This window comes from Struthio camelus, chromosome 18, assembly GCF_040807025.1.
Source record: "Struthio camelus isolate bStrCam1 chromosome 18, bStrCam1.hap1, whole genome shotgun sequence".
Taxonomy (NCBI): domain Eukaryota; kingdom Metazoa; phylum Chordata; class Aves; order Struthioniformes; family Struthionidae; genus Struthio; species Struthio camelus.
In genome coordinates, this window is record NC_090959.1 from 3,750,679 (window position 1) to 3,764,926 (window position 14,248).

Below are 14,248 nucleotides of genomic sequence, written 5' to 3' on the forward strand. Positions count from 1 at the left end.
ACTTGCTTGTTTTCATTCTTTAGCTATAGTTTGAATTATCTGATTCTGTGCCCACGTTTTAGAGATGGAGAGGTGATTTTTATTTACTCTCATCCAGATAATAAAGCAATAAGGACTCGAGCATTTTTTGTAAGTGCCTAGCACTGTGGTCTTACTTATTATAGTGCAGAGCTGTTGTAGCTGAAGGACTTACTTTTTCTTCCTCGGTATTGCAAATTACAATGCACAGAAATGAAAGCAGTATAACAAACTGGGAAAGAACACTTAGAAAAAACGAGGCCCTATTTCATATGACCAGCTCTTAAGTTATGCCTGGAATTTCTACTTTTACTGTAGAGGTGCACAGAACAAACTTAGCGATAAAACACCAAGGACAGATTTTTCTTTTTTTTTTTTTTCCTTTTTTCTTTCCCTTTCTGAGGAAACATGGTACTAGATGCTGTTACACTGGTTATTCAGATCATTTTTAAAAAGCTGGCAGTATGTTAATATGCTGTTTTTTCAAAAAAGTTTTGTTAAAGTCCTCTCATTTAGAAACTGATAATGTCTGCCTTCCACCCACTTGCCAAAGCTATTCTAAACTGTATTTGTAGGAGCTGCCTATTGTTTCACTCATGAACTGAACTGCTTGTTTGTTTGCCTTTCAGTGGTCGATTTTGAAGTTTAAAGATTAGATTCAGGTAGAGTTGTGATTGAGCAGGAAAAGGCATGTTTTCTTCGGGTGGATTGTTAAAGTACGATTGTGTGAAACAGTTTCTTGTCAAGAGAAGTAAAATGACACTGCCTTTTACCAGAGCTGTGCAGAGCTTGGGCTTCAGGTTAGGCAGATCATGATAGGGAAGCTGGAGCTTTCAAGAAGAATATTAATATTAGCCTCTATAAAATCTTCATGTTCTCTGTTAACAGGTCATTATTGGTCTTTTTGTCAGGGTTTCACTTTAGACATACTTCTTCTCTGTTAGTATTAGCTTCTGGCTAGTAGATACCTGATAATCTTTCTAAGGTTTAATACCAAGAAAAAAAGTTCAGTCTAAGTTTAAAGAGCTCTTGAATAGAAAAAGACATAGTAAGGGTCATTAGTCTGGTCCTACTTTATTCATTAATTGGTCAAATGGATAGCCATCTGTAATGAAACACCCATCAAGAACATAAAATTTGTGACTGTTTGGGAGCTTATCCATTTACTTAGAATTAAAAATAAAGTGAGTTGTTCGTGATTCCTTCAGTATCATATGACTGTGATTGAACTTCTGGCTCTGCAAGTCACTTATGTTCTCTGCAGAATTTTATCTGAGAATGGAGTAGAGTGGTTACTGCTTTTTTTAGCTTTGCTTCTTCTAATGCAATAACATAAGTTAAGGAAGACTAGATACTGAATAGGTTGAAGAACATGCACTGAGACAGGGAAGAACGGTGTATATTAATTTTGAACATACTTCTTGGTCAGTATCCATCCCTCATGCCTGCTCCTGTCCTCAGTGCTAGTTGCCTTTTAATTATGTATTAATAACCATTACTCTTACTTGTCAGAGTAGTTGAACATCCAAATTTTGATTTCTCCAGTGCTTAAATGGATTGTCCTGTTGCTCCAAACACATTTGTACTTTCCTGATACTGTAACTTTTGCTCTGCCGATGCCATGAGCTGCCCTTCTCTTGATTTATTTGCAGAACAGTTAGATGGAGCGAGTTCTTTCTTTATAAATATTCCTGAACTTTGATTTTTTTTATTTTATTTTTATTTGTATTTACTTTGGCTTGTCAGGGCCTGGATTAATTGACCTTTGAATCACTCTGTTTAATTCCTTTTCACAGGACTTGTCTTTACAAGTGTGTGTGTGTGTGTGTATGTATATATTTCCTACTACTATAATTATATCACTTCAGAAACTAGATAAATTTAATGATTAATATGTAAAAATGTTCGTAATATGATGATATGATTGGTCTAATCTGTAACCAGACTTGGTAACTTCTGTGAAAACAATGAGCTGCCGTATAGTCACTAGACTTTATCTTAAGTTGAACATCCTTTTCTCGCTATTCAGCCTCTTGGGGTGATCTTGCAGGAGAAGGGTACTTCAGTGTTTAAAGGAAGAGAGGAAAGGAAAATACAGGAGCTTAGGAGATTATAAAAAAACAAAAAACACAGCAGTGCAGCACTGACTGGACTTTTTTTGTATAAGGTTAGCGCAAGGCTGCCTATTTTCTAAATGTATGCCGTTCGTCTACCGCATATTGTCATCAGTAGTATAATTTTCAAATAAGCTGCTTACTTCAGCTGTTTGAAAGTAACAGGAAAAAAGAGAGAAATGCCAAAGATTTAGGAAAACACCTTGTCCACCTTGTTCTACATTAAAATTATAGCTATCCAAGCTAAAAGGTTGGCATGTGTGTTCTCAATTTTTTACATTTTGCTTAGTTAGTGAATACTGGTCATGTGTAGTATTTCTTACTCCAGTTAAGAAGCGTTCATCACTGAAATGTACAGAGGAAAACTTATGATTAATGAGCAGTACTTGTGGATAATTGGCGTACTTCTTTATGTCATTGCCAAGCTGAATTTACCAGTAAGACATGAGAATATTTTTTTGTTGAATGTTCAATAACTTAAACTCTTAATGTCATAGTTTAATATAAAAATCTTAAGTCTGTGGAATATTCTGAAAGAGTAGAATGCTTCTTATCTACACAAAATAAGTGCAAATGTTTGTCTTTTGTAAATGTAGCATATGCTGTATATTAGAATGGCCGATCTTCAGAGCAATACTACATTTGTTAAACATTTGCCTGAACCAGATCTAGTTCAGGTCAATGAATAAGCTATCACAAGGCAATGATTTTCTTGTTGTTCCTCTCTTTGTGCACCCATTGAATCAGTGTGTTTAACCCTTGTTCTGAAATCTAAATTGGACAGGTGGATTTTCTCTGTGGGGAAACCTGTTGACATTGCTGGTGGTTTCTTTGAGTATTCTCAGTGATTTGAAGGTTTGGAACGTAGACCTGTGAGGTGTGGAGTGTCGTTATTTTTTTTTTCCTCTCCCTTCCTTTTTTCCCCCCTTATGAGCCCCTCAGAGCTACAGGACTTTTATGTCGTTAGTTTGTTGTAATAATTTGACAGTTATTAAAGCAAAAGATAACATTTCAGAAAAGTCTTGCTTTCCTGTCCATCTGGGATGTGAACTTCTGAACAAAAAGGATCTCTTCCTCATGATGATATTACAGGTGAAAATACACTCAGAGTAATGTATATTCCCTCTAAAGCTGTGAACTTCCTAGTGAACTGTAATAAAATGAAATTCGCAATTAAGGGTGGATAATGCGAGGGTGGAGGGCCAGGGAGTTCAAAAACAGTACTACTAGGAGTATGATCTAAAATGAGAGAGAACCTGTGCCACAGTTGAAATTTTTTTGCATTTTGTAATTTCACTTCCTGTTTTTGAAATAGTTAATTCAGCACTTTATAATTCTGCTTTCATACCTTATAGTCAACGCAGTAAGGCTCCTGATGCTTTACAAAATAAATACAAAATATCACAAAACTTAACAGTACAATTATTATAAAAATCCTGAAATGGCTTCGGAATCTTAGGTTTTGTATCCAGAAGAATGTTTTGCTGATTACAAAGGTTATTTCATTGCATTATAATGCTATGGGCCTATCCTCTTACTCCAGGATGTGTGTACCTTTTTGGTTTGCCTCGTAATGCATGAAAAGCTAAGCTCTGAAAAGGTGTGTGTGCTATAATAAGTGTGTTCACACTGCATTATACTCATAAATAAAACGTTAGCCAGTATAGAAGACTTTGCCAGGGTGTGCCTTTGAATGTTTTATCTGAAAGTGTGTTTTGCTATTATCGGGGATCCTAGGCTCTTTTTTCTTTTTCCTCCCTTCTGAGGATTTACTGAATTGAAACAGCTCAGCAAGTGTCAATTTAGCAGTAACATTGGCAAAAAGATGGGAAAAGGCTGTAGCTAGGAGGAAGTGTGTAGAAGGAGAAAGCAGGACCACTATTTCATCAACATCAAGCTGCTAGAACAGCTTCCTAGACTTACGAAATCTCACTCTCTGTGCCTCCACTGGTAGTTGTGTTATTTCCAAGCGAACTGTACTGCTGTTGCTCTTAATGTACAGCTACCTCTAGCTTGCTGTCAAGTTTTAGTTTAGGGGCCAGTTCTAAGTTTATTATCAGGCCTGTGGGCTTTAAGTCACTTACCTGTAGTGTGGCGATTCCTTTGAAACTGAAGGATGCAATTAATGTTTATTAGCAGACAGCCCTGTGGGGGTTGGTTCTTTTATTTTTTTAAACATGTACTCTTCAGGTTCTCATACAGAAGAACTAGGACATAAAGACTGAGATTTTCATTCAAGGATTTTATTTATTGCTACTGTCAGAAGTCTTCCGGGTGGTCTAGAGGGTGATCAAGATCTCGAAAGGGAGGTCTACTTTATCTTCTGGTAAAAACACAAAGACAAATGAGATGGAAGAGCTGAGAATATTGGAATAGTGGTGCAGTTCTATGCTGTCTTTTTTCTTCTACAATTTCTGTTTCATTTTTCAGGGAAGCGTGGACTGAAATGTAACAAGCAGTTGCGTTTTGCAGATTATTTGGGATGGTTCTGTTGTCCAGTCCTGGCTATGCTTTCATGTTGCCATCTGGTCACTTACAAAAGATCGTCAAGAAGCAGATGATGGACCTTTCTTGCAGTTAGATAACATGAAGATAATCCCCCCCAGAATTTAAGAGGGAAAAGATTTCACTTGCAGTGGTTTGTGGTTCTAAAAAAGACGGTGACTCCTACTAAATGTTTACTTAAGTAGTCTGAAGACTCGTGAGAAATTCTCATTTTCGTTACATCTCTTTCTGATTTATGTAGTTTAGTAATGGATAATTCAGGCTGGAAAGGCACAATCTTTATTTCCAGGTAGCGTTGAGTTTAGCACACAAGAATATTCTTTTCAATAAAGTGAAATAATAGATTTCTTGGTTTGAGTTCCTCTGAAGCACTGCAAACGACCGAAGAAAAGTATTCACAAAAAAGCAGCTTATTTTTCTTGTGAGGCAATGCATGTGTATTCATACCTTGGTAAACAGTTAATTGTGAGAAATTTAGTGCATTGGGTACAATAGTTCAGAGTATACTCTTGTTCTTCTAGCTGAGTCTCAAAGTTAATCAAGAGAAACTCTCTCTCCTACCACTGCATTTGCTGGAGCAGTTATAAAGCAGCAGGTGACAAAGGTCTTCAAGAAATTTCAAATAATCAGCAGATCTTGGATTTGCAGTTATATCATTGGTGGTAGAGAATGATTCATCATTTCTTTGATAAGAATTTTGCCAAGTTGAATTGCAAATCTATGCAGTCTGTTTTGATTGGCTTTATTGCTCAGGTGCCCACAGTGAGAATCTGTTCAGCATTTTCATGCTCCTTGGATCCTCTCGGAACTGTACCGAGGAACACTCGTAAAACAGACATTATCTGCTGTACAGTTCAGAGCGTATTAAAGAATCATAATTAGTTTAATGTAGGCATCACTTTTTCAAAAGCATCATAAAGATATCTGCTAAACTCCAGTCTTGCAGATAACAATCTCATATTTGTTCTGGGTTTACAGACGAGTAGGATACAACATCTAGATGTTTTATGGTAATCTTAAGCAGCAATAAACTTTCAGTGGAACTGCTGATCTAATATTTTTGATCAAGCAATGCTCTTTTTCTATAAGGCAGTAGCCAATATACAAGGCCACTTTTTAAAACTTTCTTTAAAACAGCTGTAAGAGCAGATGAAGTTTTCATACTTAGCAATGAATACAGATAACGGCAATTTAATGTCAAGCTGTTTCCCCCTCATCCTCCCACCTCTCCAAGGTTGAAAGCTTTCTTTAGGTTTGTTTGAATAAAGGTGTATATGAACCATTGATGATGAAGGGTAGCACGGAGACAGGAATGGGGAGATGTGTTCAAGCAAGCATTGAGCTGTAAAAAGGAAGAGAAACTAACTGGCACAGATTACAGTAGATGCTCTGTAGATGCTTTCGTCTGTTGTTAATAACTGAATATGTAACTGCTTCTAAAGCTACTTGTTTAAAAGCTGCAAGCTGGGTGGTGAAGCAGAAGGTGGTAGCCTTGTATCTTGTTTTGCTATGAGAGTTTATAATATAGAGACTATCTATAATATTTAGATTCTTATAGATGCTTCAAAGGTAATGCCTTTGAAATGTATTTAAAATTCAAGTAGTGCTCCAACATATCTACTGATACCGATCGTTATTTTCTCTCCCTCCCCACGAGAATCAAAGCAAGGGGTTCTGCAGTGTTTCTGAAGCTTATTCATGAAGGTTAATGAATTCAGCCTCTTTATGCAGTTTTGTTTTGCTCTTTTTTAGCTACTGTGAACTGTGTTGTCGTTTGGGTATTTCTCAAATAGGTTAGTTGATTTAAAGCGTATACACTGGGAACTGTGAATTGGGTGAATGTCAGTGGGTATGTTGTAGCCATAAGGTTAGCTTGGTAGAAGAGCACGTTGATGTGAATTTATGTCAGCTTGGTGCGCAGCTATATTATGACTCTGTGATCAAGATACCTATATGTATCAATGGGATTTTTGGCAGCATAGTTCTTTATGATCGTAAGTGAAACTGTATTGTTGTACTTTCCCACTTAGCTTTGGAGGATTTGTGTGGTATCCAGGAGTAACTTGTAGAAATCATAGGAGGATGAACAGGCTTTGAGTGATTCTCCGGCCTAAATTAAAGTAACACATAAGATTTTTTTTTCTTAATGAAAAATAGGGTAATTGATTTGATTGAAGATATTGCAAAGCTTGGGCTAGAGGCTTTGTAGGTGCATGGGAGAGATAAAGAGCAACACATAAATAACTGTCCAGACTTGCTCTGGAAAGTTATCCCCATAAGAGTCAAAAGGAAGAAAATTCTTAAAGGTAGGAGAATTTAGACTCTTGCCAATTACAAAATAAAGATATCTTTTTGAGTAAACAGAAAATCAGCTATGATATTCAATGACTTCCCCCTCTCTGATGTTATATAAATAATGAAGGGATACCACAGGTTCCAAGGCAGTGATATATGAATGTTTTATGAGGTTACTTATCTGGGCAAAAGAAAATTAAAATAATCAGGAAAGCAGTGTGTATATATAAAGTGTGCAGTCGCATTCTTTCTGTGGGAATGGTTGAATTTGGCCTTGCTTTTTACTTGTTTTTCAACCTCATGTTACCTGATTGTCATTAATAGAAGCTAACTAACACCTTTGTATGGGTTGGTCATGGACATTTTGCAGAAGATTGATTCAAGCTGTGTTGCTTTGCCCTTTATCATAGGGATCAGCAATTAAGTAACTGGAGGTAGTTTTTGAAAGACATAAAAATACCTAGTGTAGGCTTGTGCAATGGATTTGGATATAGGCCTCGGGAGAAGCTGGAGAAATTAAAGTAGAAGGCGTTACTGAGTTATGCAGTCTGTGCCTTTCTACTGAGACTAGTAATAAGGTAAGCTGTTGTCAATAACTAGGCACTGAAACGGTACCTCAATTTAAAAAAGAAAAGGCCAGTAACCTTGACTGATGCCTATTCAGAGGAGGAATCTGCCTCAAGATACACACTGAGAAAGAACAAGCAGGAAGAAAAGGACAGGTACAACAGGAGGGACTGAGTTTATTAGGGAAGTCACAGAATAGTTGAGGTTGGAAGGGACCAACCCTGGAGATCATGTAGTCTAACACCACCCCCCTGCTCAAAAAAGGGTCAGCTAGAGCAGCTTGCTCAGTACTATGTCCAGAGGGTTTTTGAATATCTTGAAAGATGAAGACTCGGTGACTGTTCTGGGCAAGCTGTTCCAATGTTCAACCACCTACCCAGGAGAAACGCTTTCTTACGTTCAGATGTTATTTCCTGTAATGTAATTTATTGTTCCTCTTGCTTCTTGTGCTGTCACTGGGCGCTACTGAGTAGAGTCTGGCTCTGTCTTCCTTACTCCCCTCCATCAAGTATTTATATGCACTGATAAGATCCCCTCTGAACCTTCTCTTCTATAGGCTAAACAATGCCAGCTCTCTCAGCCTTTCCTCGTATGACAGATGCTCCAGTACCTTAATCATTTTAGTAGCTCTTTGCTGTGCTTGCTTCAGTCTGTCCGCGACTCTTGTACTGCGGAGCCCACCACGGGACACGGTACTCTTAAGTGTGACCTCACCATTGCTGAGTAGAGGGGAAGGATTGCATCCCTTGACCTGCTGGCAGCCCTGTTTTTAACACAGGGCTGGTGCTGCCTTTTTTTGCCCCAGAGATGTGTTGCTGACTCACGAACTTGTTCGCCAGGATCCCTAGGTGGTTCTCTGCAAGGTTGCTTTCTAGCCATTTGGCCCCCAGCCTGTACTGGTGCACAGTGTTATTCCTCCCTAGATGCGCAGCCCTGTACTTCCCTTGACTGAACTTCACGAGGTTCCTCTCCGCCCATCTCTCCAGCCTGTCAAGGTCCCTCTGAATGGCAGCACAGCCTTCTGGTGTATCAACTGCTCCTCCCAGTTTTGTGTCATCAGCAAACTGAGAGTGCGCTCCCATCATCCAGGTCGCTAACGAAGAGGTTAAACAGTATTGGCCCCAGTTTTGATCGCTGGAGTACACTGCTAGTGACTGGTCTCCAACTGGGCTTTGCCACTGGGCTTCGTTGGGCTGGCCACTGATCACAATGCGTGCAGCAGTTCAGCCAGTTTTCAGGCCACCTCACAGTCCAGGGATCTAATCTGTACTTCATCAGTTTTTCTTTGAAGATATTATGGGAGACATTGTCAAAAGCCTTACTAAAGTCAAGGTAAACATCCATGTCTCTCCCCTCCTCCACCAAGCCAGTTGTCTCATTGTAGAAGGCTCTCGGGTTGGTCAGGCATTATTTTCCCTTTGTAAATCAAAGCTGACTACTCCCAGTCACCTGCTTATGTTTAATATGTTTGGAAATGGCTTCTAGGAGGGTTTACTCCCCAACCTTCCCCAGGATCGAGGTGAGGCTGTCTAGCCTGTTGTTCCCTAGATCCTCTTTTTTGCCCTCCTTGAAGATAGGAGCGACAATTGCTTTCTTCCGGTCCTTAGGAAGCTTTCAGGAACCTGGAGGGTCACTCAGAGGGAGTTGAGTGACCTTTCCACTTATAAAGGGCACAGCATGGTCTTTGCTCTCAAACGCGACTGCAGCAGTTTTAACTGTTTGACATGTGATTGTATCTGTTGTGCACATAATGAATGAGGGGGGGGGGGAAACCCTCCCTTTTTCAGCATCTCTGTAGATGCTTAATGCTTCCTGAAATTTGTCCTCTTTATAAAAGCAAGTATTTGCATTTACGTGGGTAGTGGTACTCAGGTTACTGGTCTTCATTCCATGCGAAGCAAGTAGTTCTGTGGTCCAGCTCTCTCTAGTTAATTGCTTAGGTCTGAGTAGAAATCGGATTTGCCACTCAATTTGAAAACACAAATGTTTTGTGCTTTGTGAAAGAACTTTCCTTCGCCTATTGTATTAGTCATTCAGATTAAGTAGATGTATGTTCAAAATACAATTTTAATCAATTTAACTGAAAAGATTCTTGTTACTCACTTATTTTTTTTAACTGTTTTCATGTCTTTTCAGTAGTTTTGTAGAGACAGTAGTTTTCTAGCCTAGAGTGTGTGTAGAAGAAGGAGAAAAGCAGATCTATCCCAGTGATGAAGGAAAGCGGTAAACCGTGGGGTCACCTCTCTATATAGCTGTAAAGCAAGGAAAATGTTCTGTGAAAGCACCTCCAGACTGAAAGGGAGAGAAGGAAGCCTCTGCTTAATGGTCTCAGGTGAAACTTTGAGACTTTCAAAACCGAGTGAAAGGTAGAATTTTTTTGAAACAAACTAAGTATGATCACATATGAAAATATTTATATCTGCATTCACTGAATAAAGAATAGAAGTCATTGGAAAAAATGTAGCTTTGAGTTAGTGGACATAACTGACCCCTGCTGAGGTTTACCGTTACAGCTAGAATGCATGTTAAAGCAGAAAGCAGAATAGGTGAAAGGGAAACAGGATGCATCTGCATTTGTATTTTATTTTGGCCAAGGAATTTTGTAGTGAATTTCTTGATATTTTTCACTGACTGCACTTTGATTTGACGTGTGAAATGATCTTGGGTCGTGGTAGCTGAATTCCTTTTGGATGGAATGAGCTCCAAAGCTGGAGGGGGGCATGGGACTGGAGTAAAGCTATTCCAAAGTAAAACTCCAGAAATGTATGTGATGTAGCTCCTCGACCCTGTCTCACTTTCTAGCTCTGCTTCTATTACATGGCACTCCTTGCTGATGTGGACATAGCTGGAGTAAGCCAGATTAAAGAGCATACAGTGAGAGCCTCAAGACTCTCATCACTGGCAAAAGATTGTAGGAGGCACCATAATAAAATAGCAGCAGAAAAACCGTGTCTGAAAGGCACGTGCAAGGAATTGTTAGAAAGATGGGAACAGGGAATGTGAAAAATGGACACTTACCTGCCTAAATAGATACTTGTTTTGTTATTTCCTTCACTGAAGCTAAGAGGCCATAAGAAGACACCATAAGCTAACACAAGCTAAAAGGTAATGGATGGACCTGTTTTTAAAGACAACCATTAGGAAGGAATTCTTTTGATTCCCCATGAATGTGTACGATAATGAACAGTGTGGAAAATGAAGCCGCAATAAAATTATTTAGAAAGAATAAAGAAACAAGCCAAAACCCCCTATTGGTAAGCAGTACTTAAAGTACTTGTATGTGTTTTTTATAATTCTTATTAATAAAAGATGCAGAGAAACATGCATCCTAAAGTGTTGAAGGACATTTACTAAATATTACGTTTACTAAACCTGGAATTATTTTTGGAAAGCGGTGAGCTGGAGAATGCTTGAGAAAGAGTTAGCTTGGAAGCTGTTCTGTTTTTAAATTGAAAACCAGTTGAAGTTAATGTTTGAACTTATGTTGAAAAAATATTGTACTTCTAAAAATAATTTAGATTTTGCTACACAATTTAATTTTAAATTGTTTGTCTTGCCGCACAGAATACTTTTTTTTTGAACTTGTAGATTTTTACTTCAGATATTAGAAAAGCAGTCTGATCAAGAATATAAGGAGTAAGTATAAGTTAGGAGCGTAAGGCATTTGTGTGCATTTATGCGCTCAGAAAATAGGATGTGCATTTGTATAAAACCACAGAGCAATTCTCTTCACTGTTACTATACCAGGAAACTTGAATGTCTATTGAGATATCTTTATTACAACTTGTATCTTGCCTACTGGTTTAATGTATTGAGTTAGTAACATTGTTATATGACCCTGAGCAGCCTGGTCTAACTTTGAAGTTGGCCCTGTTTCCAGCAGAGCGTTGGACTGGATGACCTCCAGAGGTCCTTTCCAGCCGGAATTATTCTATGATTCTATAAAAAAACACTTGGGAGGAAATTAGAAAATGATTCATAGAATTGTGTTCTCCTTTTAAGATACCCTTGTTTCCTCATATGGTCTTTCAATAACACATTTTTATTTACATTATTTTCAGCTCATTTTTAGATGAAGTATTTTTAAATATGCACAGAATAGGGAAGAGCTAAAGGATAAGAAGGAAGAAGCTTCTAAGAGAGGAGATATAAATGTTTCTTGACAGTTGTTTAGACTACGTTCAGAAACGTTTAAGAGTAAAATGAAGCAAACTTGTGTTCTCACCCTGTGTGAAAGTTTTCACAAGACTTTCTACCGTTGCTTTAGAATCACTGACTTTTCCACGTATTTTGTCTCCCTGTCCTTCATTTTCTAGGCACTTGGGATCACAGCAGGCAAAATTTTTGGTTTGTTTTATGGTGTATGGTATTTTTTATCTTTTTGTTTTGTTCACGTGTGTTACATGAAGTAACTTTTTAACTTTCCATTTCTTTCTGTTTTAGATATGGAAGTGTTCATTACTGTTTTTCCTGTCTATTACTACTAACTTCTTGTTTTTCAGTAAAACTGTTAAGCTACTACAAGACAGAAAAAAGGGAAGTCATTTAAAATATCTTTTCCAGGCGATCATCATTTAATGGGTTTCAAGGAAGAAGTTTGCTTAAGGGGTGGTGGTAGAGGGGGAGGGAATAACTTAAAGTTTTGACTTAATGTGATTGCCCAGAGCAAAAATATTAAGATTATTGCATTACGCTAATTAAAAATTAATCGAAAACAGTGAATAAGTAGCTTATGGCCTGTGGATTTGTGTGACCATCTCTTCTCACTACTGTGTCATATGGCTAAAGTAGTGATAAAGCAGAGGGCCTCCAGATAAATTCTTCCTTCCCCCTGCTATAGCAAAAGGCAGGAGCAGACAGGGTGAATTTCTTTAAAATACTTTTTTCATGCTTTCCAGGTAAAGTCCAAAATGATTTCCTGCTATCAACACCGACATTAATATTAGACCGAGGTGCTGGAGATTAGGATTTGGCTTTGTAGAAACTGCTTAACCTCAGAGCTTAGAAGTAAGTTGTAGTTCTAAATGAGATATTATAAACTAGATGGAATTAAAAATATTGCTGCTTTTGGTAATTTTTTTTTTGTAACTGTCATGAGCTTGTTCTCTTAGAAATTTATTTCATGCTCTTAAGTTGTGTTGACATTTATGTAGAGTGGTATTGAGAAGCATAACCTCGGAGCTGTAAAACAAATATATATATTTCTACAGTTGCAGTGGAATCTTATTTAGGTAAACTGTAGCCAAGGCTGTATGCTGTAGAATATTATGTTTGTAAAACAGCTGCTAATCAAAGAAAGTACTAATGCTTGCAGATATCCGATCAGTTTACTGTTAGTGCACAGTTTAACAATGACTGCTTATAAACTATATGGGCATGCTAGCTGCTTTTCACCTGGGAAAATCTTCTTCCAGGGTTGCTACTGGAAAATGTGATTTATGCTTTCTAGATTTTTTTTTTTTTTCCCCAGAAACTTGGAAATATAACAGTGTTTTCTTTGAAAGAATAAAGTGAAACAGAAAAAAAGTTTTGCCCATTAGGGTTCAGTCAACACAAGTCTGTAAAACTATATGCTATTTTACTTTTTAACTGTCTTTTCCTTCTCTCTCAAGAAGGATGGCAGGTACAGCATGGATTTTTTTTTTTTTCTTCAGAGAACTGTTTTTCCACAAAACTTGATATAGGAGGCAGTTTAGGGTGCACAGAAGTAGAAGAATTAGAAGGGAGCACTATATCTAATTTCTGCAGGATGTGATAGTTCTGATTGCTGGGACTTGACACCTTTTTATCGGAGATCTGTAATAAGAGCCTGGAAGGAATTGCATAAGGTCAGAGAAACTTAGGGATTTGAAGGTGCTAGGAAGGATACTTTCTTACCAGAAGTTAAGAATATTGCTCATTCTGAGAACTTGGTCCACAATATAATCAGTCGCTGCCAGTTCTGGAGCCTTCACCTCTTCAAGGCAGTAACTCTCTAATCATATTATCTGCCGATAGTTTTCAGATCATGAATTTAAGCTGCATAAATTTAAGGTGAACTTTCTTTACACTGTCCATAAATAAATGTAGTGTAATCGTCTGTACTCGCAGTAGACCAGCTGCTATGGAGGCAGATTTGGGGCGAAGTTTGATTAATCATCTCTGAATAATTCAAAATGTTCTACAGTCAGATATATAGGGATTTATTTCTCCATCAAAAAAGGTCAACCAACACTGATCTTAAAATCTTGACATATAGAGTAGGCTACTCAAAGAGGGAGCCTTGGAAAAATTGTTTCACCTATTAAGAAATGGATAAAAGAGCACAAACTCTTATGAACAAACTTCTGTTTTGCAAGTGTATTTTCAGCCCTGACAACACTTGAGTACTTTCAGCCAGAAAAGGGATAAAACTTGAATACCTGGTTTCTTGAATGAAGGATAATTTATCTTGCCTTGAGGGTAGCAAGGTGGCTGCTTACTTCCCAGTCCAGAATTGGTAACATTGCTGTGGATGTGCACTAACGACAAAAAATTTTCATGAAAACTCATCCCATAAGTATTAAGATGATTCTTAGCTTTGAGTCAATGCAGTACTGTGTTACTGAAACTATAACGATATACTTTTTTTTTTTCTTTTTGAGCTAGAAAAGGCCAAAATGAATTATTTAACGTTGTGGTTTGTAAAATGCAGGAGGTCTGATAGGTTAATGTCAGTAACACCAGCATAGTTTAAAAAAAAAAAAAAAAAGCTTTAACTTTTGCTAGTT

General features: G+C 37.8%; 1 protein-coding gene across 3 annotated transcripts in view; it reads left to right on the forward strand.

Moving 5' to 3' along the window:
- Positions 1-14,248, forward strand: part of ITCH (itchy E3 ubiquitin protein ligase) — a 66,526-nt gene that overhangs the window by 2,933 nt on the left and 49,345 nt on the right. Inside the window, exon 2 of one of the 3 annotated variants that reach the window (XM_068912910.1) lies at positions 12,398-12,506. The exons of the other annotated variants lie outside the window; for them this stretch is intronic. The gene's annotated coding sequence lies outside the window, so the exon portion shown is untranslated. The remainder of the gene's footprint in view (positions 1-12,397; positions 12,507-14,248) is intronic. 3 annotated transcript variants of the gene reach the window in all.